A 14,082-nucleotide genomic window follows, 5' to 3' on the forward strand; every position below is an offset into this window, starting at 1 on the left:
AGGGTATGGACTCTAAGTCCGAGAAAACCACCTTGCAAGCCATTTCAATACTTTTGTCTGGAAATGTTCATTGGTGGCCCCAAAAGATTATTAAAGAAGGAAGGGTGTACATGGGGAGTGGATAAAGAACGCAACTGGATAGAAATTGAGGGAAAAGGAGTTGAGGATATAGAACGGTTTAGCTGTAGCAGGAGAATGAAGGGACAGAAGTGTCTAGGCAGCTGCAAGATGGAAGACATGACATTATCTTTGATGAAGAGAACAAAAGAAAACTTGAGGAGAAGGCAGTGATTGTGGGAAAAGCCCAGTGCAAACTCAGTTTGAACATCTTGGGTATGGAATACCCATCAACGAGTTAGGGACTGGAAACATAGAAATGAAAAAAATCACCCTTATGTAACAAAATACATATTAGCAGTTTCCAACTCCACTTTTTTTTAGTCACTGTTGATCTTTAGGGTCCTGGGTTAGGTTAAGTTGTTATGGAGTTCGGTCTGTCCGTAACAAAGTTGGTTTTTATTTTGCCACGTTGGGCCTCGTGGGAGGTAGGCTCTAGAACTGCCTTTGATAATTACTTACAAGAGGAAGGAGGAGAAAGAAAAAGAAAAGGAGAAGGACAGGAAATGGGAGAAGAGGGAGGAGAAGGATGAGGTGGAGGAGAAGGATGAGGTAGAGGAGGGAGAGGGACGCAGCATTAGCAGCTTCCATACAAAGAAATCAGATTCTTTTCTCCATGACATTTTTTGGTGCCTTCCCGATATCAGCTCACATCTCCGGAGAAGAGGAGTTTTGTCCTTTGTCTTTTGAGATGCCTTCGTGTCTTGACTAGATTTTGACATCTAGGTGCTGGGGTCCCAACCCCATGTCTTTTCTCAAGGGCAGCAGATAACTATCATGGATTGGAATGATCCTCTACACCAGTGACAGGAACGACGGCATGTGCAAAGCAAAAGTAGCACATGTTGTCACCAGCTAGCTCTGTTGAGACACTATGGAAATATGAGAGAGAGCCTGTAGCATTGTTAAATTATGGATCAGTGCTTATGTCAAGCGATGTCAAGTCCAGGACAGGTTCTCCAATTCCAATTACAGCCTTTCTGAACAGAGACTCTAATTCTTGAATAAATGAACAAACTCAAGCATTTCATTTGATTTCAACATGTAGGTGAGCTCTGGTGATCTCTGATCTATATATCAGAATGAAGTACGTATATGTGATGAAAACATAGCTCAAATATGACAGCGGTACAACTGATGACGGCAAAGAGATAATGGTAATAATATCCCAAAAGGTGAAAACGTAAAGGTTATCATCAGTGGCAGCATAGGGTCTTGGTTTACAGACACGTCATTAAGTGCCCTCAGGAGAATATGGTAATATGCTAGGACTTCTCAATGCCATAGGATAAGCAATACACTTGTCCTAGAGCAGAAACATTTTCCAAAGTTGTGTAGAAATGGTAGGAACAATGACAACAAAGAACAAACATGGATATTTTCGAGAGACGAATGCAAAAATCTGTATTAATTTAAAAATTAGGATACAAGGCCCAGAGGTTTTACGCTAACAAAAAAATCTGCTTAGATTTGGCCCCCAAGACCTGCTGAGAATGTATGTGCCTTTCCTGTCTTCCTTAGCTCAGAATATTTATATTATGAACAAGATTGAACAAGATTGCCTTGTGAACTTTAAGAGTCTGAAAGCTCAATGAAGTTTGGAATGAATTTTGCCTCCAGAAAGAGTTTAATTCATTAGTTAGATGAGAGACAGACAGCAAGTGATGGACAATAAGTCATTAACTATATGCACTTCTCATTGGCTACTGGGTCACTGGGGCTGATAAAAAAGTCACTTTGAACAACAACCAGATGTTGTAGTAACTGGGCATACGTCAGAAAATCATGCTGTATTATCTTTAATTAAATACAAAGACCTTCCCAATCATTTCACTCACTCTTGTCTCTCTCTTCAACAATGGTGAGATGGATATCTTTTCCTTGGGGAAGAGAAATCCATAACTTGTTGCATTCACCAAAAGTGAAAATGTTGGAGGGCTGGGTTGCAAAGCTGGTGCCATCATATCTTTGACATTAACATATCCAAAGAACCAGAATGTCTCTCTCTGTTGATGACCACACCAATTCTTCCTCAGTTAGCCCCTCCACTCACCATACACACAGATTACCAGTGTCAAACGTGATGAAATTGGCAATCCGGCCAATCTCAAAATCAATCCGAATAGTGAATCAGTCACCAGTTGAGGGATTCCGTGTGTGCCCACGAAGATCTTCCTCACCTTACACATCTTGTGCTTAGCTTTCTTGGGTGTAAAATGATGAACAACAAAGTAAAACTTGGTGTCCTAGGTCAGATGGAAATTTTCTCCAGTCTTGTCAATGTTGATGGCATCCATTAAGCCGGCAGGGTAGGTAGCATCATTTCAGACCTTGCCATCAATCTTGAGGAACCACGGCACTCAGGTCTTCTTTACCTCAGCTCCTGACAAGGCACACTCGACTCTGTTCCTTGGGAGAATGATGAGGGACAGACGTTCTCTCAGTTTGGAGGACTGGCAGATAAGCGAGGAGCAAACACGCTGTTCACTTGATCCAGCATCTGGTGCTTTAGAGCTGCTACACATTTCAGCTGCTTCTGGGCTCACAAGCCAGGGCTGTGCTAGGCACGGAAAAGCCAAACTTGATTGGTTTTTGATAAAAGAACAGTTTTAGCTCTCTTACACTTTATTCCCTGGGTGACCAAACTGACTTAAAATTCTATTTTTTAAGTTCATTTATTTTGAGAGACAGAGAGAGAGAGAGGGAATGAGAATGAGCTGGGGAGGGGCAGAGATAGGAGAGAGAGAATCCCAAGAAGGCTCTGGGCTGTCAGCGCAAAGCCCAACACAGGGCTCCCTCCATCTCACAAACTGTGAGATCGTGACCCGAGCCAAAATCGAGAGTCAGAGGCTTAACCAACTGAGCCAACGAGGCACCCCTTAAAATTCATAAACAGTTTACTTTCTAATTGCTGTTGAGGCTAGCAATACAATAAAATAATACCCTGGTGATACATATGATATTTTTTGCTACTGTTCTAACTTGAACGCAACAGAAATGGCAGCAAAATTGTTCAAAAGAGAAACTTGTTGAAAATATGGCTCACAAAGTCAAAGGAATAGCTCAAAGTCAACTTGGCCTCAGAGAGGACAAGAGCTTGGATCTTACCCAGATCCAGGTAGCACAAATTAATGGATAATCTCTTAAGGACTTCAGTTTTTACAAGAATCCATTTTACCCATCTTTTCTTCATCCCTGAATTGCTTAGGTAAAGATTCAGACGCTCAGAGAAGAGACTATGGTGAGCTGGGCTAGTCACAGCCTGTTGGACTCTCGGGTCCCTTTCCTGGTGGTCTGTCAAGCCTGCCTACAGTTCAGGAAAGGCACTATGTGCAGGTCTGGATATATGCTGTCTTTCATTCAGCTACACCAGGTTGTCATTTCATTGCCTTTGATGGTCAGTCAGTTTAGACTTGCCAAATATAGCCATTATCCAACCAAGACTCCTTTGACTATTTAGTTTCATCACACGCTTAATTTTTATGTATCTGGCTACTGAAAACCTACAAGGATTTAACCAGCTGCCAAATAAAATGAAAGTTTACTTGGAGGCACGCCTGGATGGCTCAGTCATTAAGTGTCTGACTCTTGGTTTCAGCTCAGGCCAAGATCTCACAGTTCATGAGTTCAAGCCCTGCGTCTGGCTCTGTGCTGGCAGTGTGGAGCCTGCTTGGAATTCGCTCTGCCTCTCTCTCTCTGCCCCTCCCCTATTCATGCTCAGTCTTTCTCTCTTAATAAATAAGTAAAGTTAAAAAATAAAAATATATACAAGCCCCAAAGTGTTTATTTTTTTGAGTTTACTTGAAAAATGTTTAATCAAACTTTTTTTTTTTTTTTTTAAGAGAGAGGGCACGAGTGAGCCAGGGGCAGAGGGAGAGAGAGAGAGAGAATCGCACAAGGCGCAGAGACAGAGAGAGAGGGAGAGAAAAGTGGGGCTCACCCAAGGCAGGGCTCGTGCTCACCCAGAGCAGAGATCAAGCTCATCCAATGTGGGACTCGAACTCATGAACCGTGAGATCATGACCTGAGCTGAAGTCAGATGTTTAACTGACTTTATCAAACTATTTATTGAACATCTATTACATACAAACTGGGTGTTATATCAAGAAGCGTAGACTTTTTAAAATATATACATCTTTTTAATTTAAATTCAAGTTAGTTAATATACAGTGTAGTATTGGTTTCAGGAGTAGAACCCAGTGATTCATCACTTACACGTAACACCCAGTGCTCATCGCAGCAAGTGCCCTCCTTAATACCCGTCTCCCATTTAGCCCATCCTCCCACCTGCTTCCCTCCAGCAACCCTCAGTTTGTTCTCTGTATTTAAGAGTTATCTTATGGGGCGCCCGGGTGGCTCAGTTGGTTGAGCGACCAGCTTCGGCTCAGGTCATGATCTCACAGTCTGTGAGTTCAAGCCTCAAGTCAGGCTCTGTGCTGACAGCTCAGAGCCTGGAGCCTGCTTCGGATTCTGTGTCTCCCTCTCTCTCTGTTCCCCGCCCCCCACCCCGGCTTGTACCCTGTCTCTCTCTCTCTGTCAAAAATAAATAAACACTAAAACAAATTTTAAAAAAGAATTATCTTATGGTTTGCCTTCCTCTCTTTTTCTTATTTTATTTTTCATTTCCTTTCCCTATGTTCATCTGTTTTGTTTCTTAAATTCCACATATGAGTGAAATCATGATATTCGTCTGTCTCTGACTGACTTCTTTTGTTAGCATAATACACTCTAGTTCCATCCACATTGTTGTTGCAAATGGCAAGATTTCATTTTTTGATCACCAAGTAACATTTCATTGTATATATATATGCCACATCTTCTTTATCAATTCATCAGTCAATGGACACTGGAGCTCTTTCCATAATAGACTTTGTCCAGCACATAAATACAGAATATAAAAGATTTATTCAGGTAATAAACTAAGCTATTCACAAATCAAGACCATGAAAAAGACATGCCTTATTGTCCCTCATATGCTAGAGCTGAAACTTAACAAAGTCTTAGTTTCCTTAGCAGAACAGTAGAATCCATACTTGTTCTGTGGTTGAGACTGACTAGCTGCTCACCAAATCTGCTAGTTTCCCATTCCTCTTGGGCACAGAGCTAGTCAACATTTCCCAGCCTTCTTTAAAGTAACATGGGACCATATGGTGGAATTCTTTGTATGCTACTTCCAAACCTGGCCAATAAAATTATCCCATGTTATCTTCCAACCATTCTTTTCCTCCATGTGATTGGTGGATTTTGTTGTCCATAGCGATTATTGGAAATCATGTGTTTTGTGTATGGTATTGCCTCCTTCAGTCTGAGGCCTTGAATGGCTGTGTGAAAAAGGTAACTTCCCATGCTCCAAACTATAATTAATTGGATGTTATGAGTGAGAAAAAAATGGATTTTAATAAAGAGACAAATTACGGGGTTTTATTGTTATAGCAGTCGGCTTTCTTATAATTAATACAAACGCACACTACGTAGGGTTGTTGAGGAGCTTAAATAAAATAATGCATATAAAGAGCTTACCAGAGTTCCCAACACAAACTAAGACCTGCAGTAAATGTTCATCATTATGACTAGGTGAACTAGGTTTAGCTGAATAGGAAGGAAATGAATCCTATTCAGTTATTTTCCAAAACACCATTAGAATTTGTTTGTTTAATTAAATTTGTATATAATTTTCTTTTTAATTTTGCATTTACGGTCAGTGCTTGAGTTTATAGGTTGGTTATCTTCTCCATGTTGAAAAGTTGAAAGGTTCTTCTGCAAGTTGAAAAGTATCAAACTCAACTCAAACGTATGCTTTTTTTTCTCAAATATATCCAAGAATTACATGTCATCTATAAAATTTACTGTTTCCAAAAGCTCTTTTAGACCTAGATTATTTTTTCTATATCTCTAATCTTAAAAACTCAGATAGAGATTAATAATGTAACTATTAAGGGACACGGATATGAAAATTAAACATAAGTTATATTGCCTTTGGTTCTTTAAACTCATGCCATGAGTGTTGAATTAAAAAAAAAAAACAAAAGGATGAAACAAAAATAAACTAAATGGGTCTCAAGTCAACAACTGTAATAATTTCTTGAGAAGCTTGCTAAGAAAATCTACAAGCCAAAATTCTTTGTCAAGTAGTCATTGCAAGACTCAGGCTATTTGCTTACAATCTGAGGAAATATTTAATTGCCTTTATTTTTTGCCATCGAATTTCAGAATGTTCCAGAAAAAGGTGCCTGATCAGAATTTTGGCTTGGGATGAATGACCCATTTTCATACATGGACAAGGAATTAGACTCCAAAGTGACACGTACTATGCCGAGGTGAACAGATCCAAATTCTTAACCCAGCTTCCACGTCTGCAAAATACAAGTTTATTTCTTTCTAAAAATAATATAGGCCCTGATATAATTCTATTTGAGGTGTAGAAATTTGAATAACAACATGACCCAGTCTTGCTGCACTCATATGAGTTTGGCAGCTCAAAAATCTCAAAGACCTTGGAAGTGGTCTTATGACATGGACTTTAAGTATTTAATTAAAGCAATGTGTGGCAAAACCCTATTGCAGAGATTGAAAATGAAGCTCTTCATTTTTTTAACTTTTTAAAAAAGTTTGTTTGTTTATTTATTTATTTAGTTTTGAGAATGAGAGAGAGGGAGGGGCAGAGAGAGAAGGCAAGAGAGAACCCCAAGCAGGCTCCATGCTGTCAGCACAGAGCCCCACGCAGAGCTCGAACTCACGCACCATGAGATCATGAGCCAAAATCAGGAGTTGGATGCTTCAATGACTGAACCTCCCAGGCGCCCTGAAAATGAAGCTCTTTATAGAAATCAATTTTTGTTTTTCTTTGTTAGAAAGAATTCAGCACTACCCATTCACTAAGGTAGACATGGAACTGAAAGGTTGTACTTGCCAAACATCCTTTTTGATTTGCTATATTGTCTCTCTGCCTAAAATTAAAAGACTCAACTCAAAAATATTTAACCCTTCCTATTCATTTGTAGTAAGTTGCTGATGTTACGAATCCAGTAACGTAGATGCAAGCAATAGACTCCCTAAATCCCAACATGTCTCTTAATCCAGAAAACAAAGGGAAACAAAACAAGACGCTTTTTCTTTTGTTAGGAAATTCACAATATTTTACACGGGGTAGGATTATAGCCTTCATGTACTTTATGAGGTTCACCTAGAACATGATTTTAAAGTCTCCAAGGATACTGTGTTCTCTGAAAGGTCACAGTGACATGAACAAAGCAGCCGGAATGACTAATGGAGAAATCTATTGTGCCTCCGTGCAGATTCCTCAATGCAGACTGCTGGCTTTGACATTGGAATTCAAAACAAAATCTGTTTCTGATTAGATATAATTAAAATGTTTGCTTTGTGTCAGGTACAAACTATCACCCCCAACCTCGCCCCAGCTCTGCTTTCTTCGAACTAGTAGAGGCTTAGCTTTTGTGTTTATAAAGCTTACAGTCAAAATCTAACTCATTTGTGTGAGAATTTCCTGGATAACTAAACACATAAGCAAACAAACCGGGAAATGAGGAAGTCAAAATGATTGGAACTCTCTGTTAACCATTTGATTATGTTCATTCTAAAGAAAATGAGGTTGAAAATTTGTCTTCATTCTGAATACTATACTATACTGTACTATACTATAGTACACTATAATACTATACTATACAATACTGCAGTGGTGTGTAAGTATCCTGGATATGCATTCATATTGCACTAAATGAATCTGTTTTCTCCACTTGCTAGGTAAGCAGGTGGTGGGATCCCCCTGATGAAGGGAACCTTGGGTTTTAGGGGCACGTATGAGTTCATCAGCTCTCTTCCTACCCTGGTCTGTCAGTGCAGCCTTTCACATTGGATTTCAGATCCTTAAACCTTCACACAGTATGGAGCTCCAAAATCCGGATTCCAAAATTTCAGCTTAACAGTACAGAAATTTGGGGAGGCGGGTACCCGGGTGGGTCAGTCGGCTAAGCGTCCAACTTCAGCTCAGGTCATGATCTCATGGTCTGTGGGTTTGAGCCCCGCCTTGGGCTCTGCACTGACAGCTCAGAGCCTGTTTTGGATTCTCTGTCTCCCTCTCTCTCTCTCTCTCTCTCTCTTCCCCTCCTCTGCTCGCAATCTCTCTCTGTCTCTTAAAAATAAATAAATATTAAAAAAATTTCTTTTTACATTTATTTATTTTTGAGAGACAGAGAGAGACAGAGCACAAGTGGAGGAGGGGCAGAGAGAGAGGGAGACACAGAATCCGAGGCAGGCTCCAGGCTCTGAGCTGTCAGCACAGAGCCCCGCACCGGGTTCAAACCCACAAGCCATGAGATCATGACCTGAGCCCAAGTAGGACGCCCAATCGACTGAGCCACCCAGGTGCCCCATAAATAAATATTTAAAAAAATTTTTTTTAAGTGTGAAACATTAGGGCGCCTGGGTGGTTCAGTCAGTTGAGTGTCCGATTCTTGGTTTCAGCTCTCCCATCATGATTTAAACGTCCTGGGATCAAGCCCCACATGGGGTCTGCTTGGAATTCTCTCACGCACGCTGTTTTTGCCCCTCTGCCCTCTTGCTCTCTTGCTCTCTCTCCTCTCTCGAAATAGAAAAATAAGCATAAAAAGAAGGTATGACGATTTGTTATTTTCTGCTTGTTTTTTTTCATTTTATTTTTTTACATTTATTCATTTTTGAGAGACAGAGAGAGACAGTGTGAGCGGGGGAGGGGCAGAGAGTGAGGGCGACACAGAACCTGAAGCAGGCTCCAGGCTCTGAGCTGTCAGCACAGAGCCTGATGCGGGGCTCGAACCCACGAACCACAAGATCATGACCTGAGCCAAAGTCAGATGCTTAACCGACTGAGCCACCTAGGTGCCCCCCTATATACATTTTTAATGCAGCAGTTGAAAATTTAGTTTTTACTTATCTTGCCTTCTCTTTTCCTTCCTCTCCACTGCTGTCTCCCAGTCCCCCAGAGCCCATGTTCACAGTCTAGTAGGTGGCCTTCAGTCTTTCTTCTAATGCTCAGATAATCCTTTTAATCATGTATGAATATCTCTGCAATGCATTACATGTGTGATGTATCCTCACATACATTTGGGTATAGGTACAGGATTTTTGACCTTTATTTAAAAAAAAAATAGCATACATGATATACAAATTTTGTATTTTTCTTTTGCCACTCAACACAGCACTTTATGGAAAGGTTCCCACGTTAACTGGAACATAATGGGATACCAAGAGCAAGGTAGTGGGATACCAAGAACACAATGGGATACCAGTCAATAGGAGAAGGATATTGACTGGTGGAGAAGAATGTACCATTAATGTTATTGGAATCACCAGCATACAAAAGTACTAAACAGCCGGGTGACTTCTAGTTAAGCATACGGATGACAGACAATGAACCACCTTCTTGCTTTTATCCAGGTAATTTGTCCCCACCATCTCCTCCCACACCTGTTTCATACACCACAGTGGGCATACAGCTCTAATTCATTATCTTCAATAACTGTAACATATTCCAGGGTATGTGTACATGTCTCATAATTGATCAAATCGTTTTCTTACTGAAGAACATTCCCGTTTCTTTTCTTTCTTCTTTTTTTTTTTGGCCATAGTTGCTTTACTACTCTAGATTCTTATGTTCCAAGGTTCTGGTACTTTTTATCTGTCAAGAAAAGTTTCAAGATAAAATTTCTTGTTCCAAACGTATGTGTATTTTTAATTCTAGAGATGTTATGAGAGTATTCTTGGAAAAACTCTAACAGTTCCAAGTTTTCACCAGCAATAGATGTATTTTTTTCTCTTTTTTTATTTCTTTGTTTAAATTACCGTAATGGATGTAAAAAATATAATTTCATTAAGAATTACATTTCCTTGAATTTTATTGAGCTTTAACATTTTTTTTTCCCGTACGTCTGTGATATGTCTACATTTGCTTCTTTGCTTTCCCACATTTACACATTTTTCTGTTGGGTTGTTTCCTTTTAGTCAAAATTGAGGAGCTATTGAATATTATAAATTGAGGTCTGAATCAAAAATACTTTTTTTTTCTAAAATCAAATGTTTATCTTTAGAATTTATTTTGCTATTTTTTTGCTATTTATTCATTAATGCAACACATATTTATCAAGTACTTAAAAATATATGATGTGGCAAAATCCCATTTGGAACAGATTTTTAAAAGAATGAAAGGAAGAAAAGGAGTAACCAAAAATATTTGTCATACAGAAGAATTTTAATCGTATTAATATATGTCCATCTTTTTTTTTTTAATGCCTTGGGTTTCTAGTCCTGATTAAGAAAGTTTCTCCCGTAGGTAAACATAGTCTTCTAGATTTTCTGACCACATTTTTATTTGTATTGTTTATTTAATTTTACATACGGAATTGATAAATTCAGATTAAGACTGGAGTCTGACACAGGTTGGTTCCCTGGGACACTGACTCTAAAATGAAGATTTACTGAGCACACAGTGTATCATGGCATGCTCTTGGGATTATAACCTGTGGAAGTAAGATTGGGCTGAGGGAGTAGCTGGATGGCCATGACATCTCAGTGAGGGCTCTAGTCAAGTCCGTGAAGCCTCCGAAACTGGAATAGAGTGAGGAGGCTGGTCCAATTATTGGTCATGGCTGCCCTGGGTAGGTGCTATGACTTGGGTTAAGCAGTTTTTTCAGCTGGGCAATTCCAAACAAGATTGACAAGACTCTCTATAAGGAACCCTCTCAGCCACTGGGGTAAGAGGAGGAATCTGGAAGCACATCATAGCATCCACTACAGGATCCAATCTTATATTTTTACCAGATAGGCAGCCCATCTTACCTGCACCATTATGAAATAATATCACCAAATAAAATACCTCGTTTATGATATATTAAATTAGATTGACACATCTATTAAATTATATAGGCACCCAGTCATATCTGCAACCCTATAGAATAATTTCACCAAGTAAACTATCACATTTATAATATATTAAATTATATTGACATGTGTAACAGGTATTCCGGGACCTACTTCCATATTCTCTACTCTTTACTCATTATCTATTTGCCATATAAACAGAAAGGTAGATTTTTAGATAAAGGAAGAGGTGTCTTAAGTACATGGCTTACTATTTTTATAAACCTACTTATCTACTAACTCTTAAGGATTTGTGGATCAGGCATCTTCCTTTCACTGTAGATCTCTCCCCCTGATTTTAAGGAAATATGAGTTGCTTTTTCTATTTCTTTGAACTTTGAAAACATTAGGATGTACAGAACTTTAAATGTAATTAGACACTATGAAGAACTAAGCCTCGGGGGAAAATAATTCTCTTTTGTTACTTGCCTCTGAGTCAATAATCTTGAAAGTTGATACCGTATAACTAAATGTGTTGATGTTTCCTGGTCTGTAACAGAGGCTGGGCAGGAATGATACACCAGAAAATGTGAATTAGAAAATATAAAGAAGTAAAATATCTTTTTTTTATTATTTTTGTTTGTTTGTTTGTTTGTTTGAGAAACAGTGTGTGTGTGTGTGCATGGGCACCAGCAGGGGAGGGGCAGAAGGAGGGGGAGCCCAACACGGGGCTTGATCTCAGGAACTATGTGATCATGACCTGAGCCAAAATCAAGAGTTGGACACTTAATCGGCAGAGCTCCCCAGGCACCCCAAAGAAGTAAAATTTCTATATTGTATAGCAAATGTAATCCTTAACATTGGTTGGGAAAAAAGTAGTCAAAATGACTGAAAATTCTGTTTTCATAAAAATGAACTTTTGTTTTACAGTCTTTGTCTTTACAAAAAAAAAACTAAGTTCAGCAGTCACTGGATGCTTCTGAATATACATTTTTAGAAAAATAGCAGGCATAGTTATTCTGATCTGCTTTATGATTTTAGAAAATTATGCAATATTGAACAGACTACACAAGTTCTTGGAGGCTTGGTTTCTTCATATTTGTAATTAAATATAAAAAGAGGGATCTTAACCTGAGGTTAGCGAACTCAGCTTAGAGAGCTTGGAGGCAGCTTGTATTTTTCTAGGGAGAGAGGATTGATAGCTTTCAACAAATGTTCTCATACACCCAGGGCTGGAAAATGTTTCAGAAATACTCTCAGGATATTTGAAACGGTATGTGAGATTTTCCCACCACTGGGCTTGGTATATTTCAACTAGCTTTAATGGAGAAAACATATTTAATCTGTGCTATTGTCTTCGAAGGGTTAATATTTATTGGGGGTGTGCCATGTTCTGAGCATTCCACAGAACTCTCTACCTGCATTATCTCATTCAGTCTTCACAGTAGGATTATGTAGGAGTTAATACCATCCTCTTTTAATGAATGAGAAATTCAAGGGTTAGAGAATTCATATCAGTTTCCATAGCCTTAAGGTTTAGACGCTGTGGCATCGGAATCTGAGGCCAGGTCTTACGCCAAATGAGGACTCCTAATGATCCTTGTGCCTTATGTGTTTGAGGAGGAAATGTTGCAACAATAATGCTTTCCTGAACCAGAGGGTCTGCACAAAATCACAAGTAATCATGGATTTATAAATAATTTATCGAAAAGATAAAATACTAGATTAGATTCTAACATCCTGGGAGGCCAGGGAAACCTAGTTGGCTCAACAAATACTGAGTGTCACTGATTCTGTCTTAATCCATTATTCTTCCCTCTGCAAAGTCTTTTCAAAAATTTCTCTCAATGAGGCAGAAGTCCCAATTATCCTCTGCCTATCGTAAGGAAAATCCTAGATGATAGTGATTCTGCAGGGGGCCATAAATGGGAACAGGAGATTCCTCACGGTATTAAAGCAACAGAAGAAGACATGATTATCTTTGGGAGAATAGAGATGAAATAAGAATAATCCACCTGATCCTCAGCTTGGATACTCATAGACGATGCTGTAATGGATAGCATGGGATAGTAAGTGAGTGAAAATACACGCATTATTATCAGGAGAGGCACCTGGGGTATTATAAATTGATGTAGTAAAATCCTTTCGGAAAGCAATTTGGCAACCTGTCTGAAAAGCTATAAAAACCTTTATACCTTTGACCCAGTAATCTCTCTCCCGAGAGTGTATCCTAAAGAAATAATTCAAAAAAGGAACACGACTGGATGCATACAATTATTAATTACAGCATTAACTCTACTGGTAAAATAAAAAAGAGGAAACCACCTAAGTATCCAACAATAGAAAGACAGTAAATTATAAGACATTAAGTCAAAAAAACATCAGATAACCGTTACAACTGTAATGATGATTACCGAAGCAACAAGATAAATATATGCAATGGAGTTGGTGAAAATAAAGACTACAAAATTGCAGGTATTTAATGACGAAGACTTTTTGAAAAGAGCTTTTCACAGGGTAAAGACTAAGGGAAATGGAAGAAAATAAAAACAGTTGCATAATAGTAAGACTTGGGGCAAAATCAGTGCCTTATTGACATATTGTGTTAATACTATTAGCGAACTGTATGTAGAGAAGTAAAAATCCGAACCTAAGGACGGGTGCTCCCAGGTCTTAGGTGCTCCTCCTTCCATGGTACTCACCTGAGATCTGAGACAAAGGACCAGTGGTTACCTGATTTCAATTCACTGAGGCTTTGAAACCTGTCCTCTGTAACTTTGCCACTTTAAATTACTGCAGTCTATTAGAATAAAGCTATTGAGTATGACTTTTTCAACTCTGTACACAGGAAGTACTTCTAGTTGTCTCTTGCTGGTTTATTAGCTCAATCCCTAACTGGGTCTCTAGTTTAGCACCTCCTGTTTTCAAAATGCACTTTGTGAGGGCACGAATACAAGCAGGTACACATTCTTTTATTTTGAATTATTTATTAATTACCTAATATGCAGAGGGGAATATAACTCTCTCCTATGCCTCCAAGAGATGATTGCCTTACTTTGTAATCAAGGAACCTCAGAATCCACGGGCTGTCTCTTGAATCTCCCACAAAGCTTT

The 14,082-nt window shown here is 39.0% G+C and overlaps 1 pseudogene; it reads right to left on the reverse strand.

Moving 5' to 3' along the window:
* Window positions 1–1,947: 1,947 nt before the first annotated feature.
* On the reverse strand, window positions 1,948–10,956 carry LOC124514141 (40S ribosomal protein S4, X isoform-like; annotated as a pseudogene).
* Window positions 10,957–14,082: the final 3,126 nt, after the last annotated feature.

Source organism: Lynx rufus, unplaced genomic scaffold, assembly GCF_022079265.1.
Source record: "Lynx rufus isolate CCGP_SWC_20201006 ecotype Redwood Valley unplaced genomic scaffold, mLynRuf1.p SCAF_2, whole genome shotgun sequence".
Taxonomy (NCBI): Eukaryota; Metazoa; Chordata; class Mammalia; order Carnivora; family Felidae; genus Lynx; species Lynx rufus.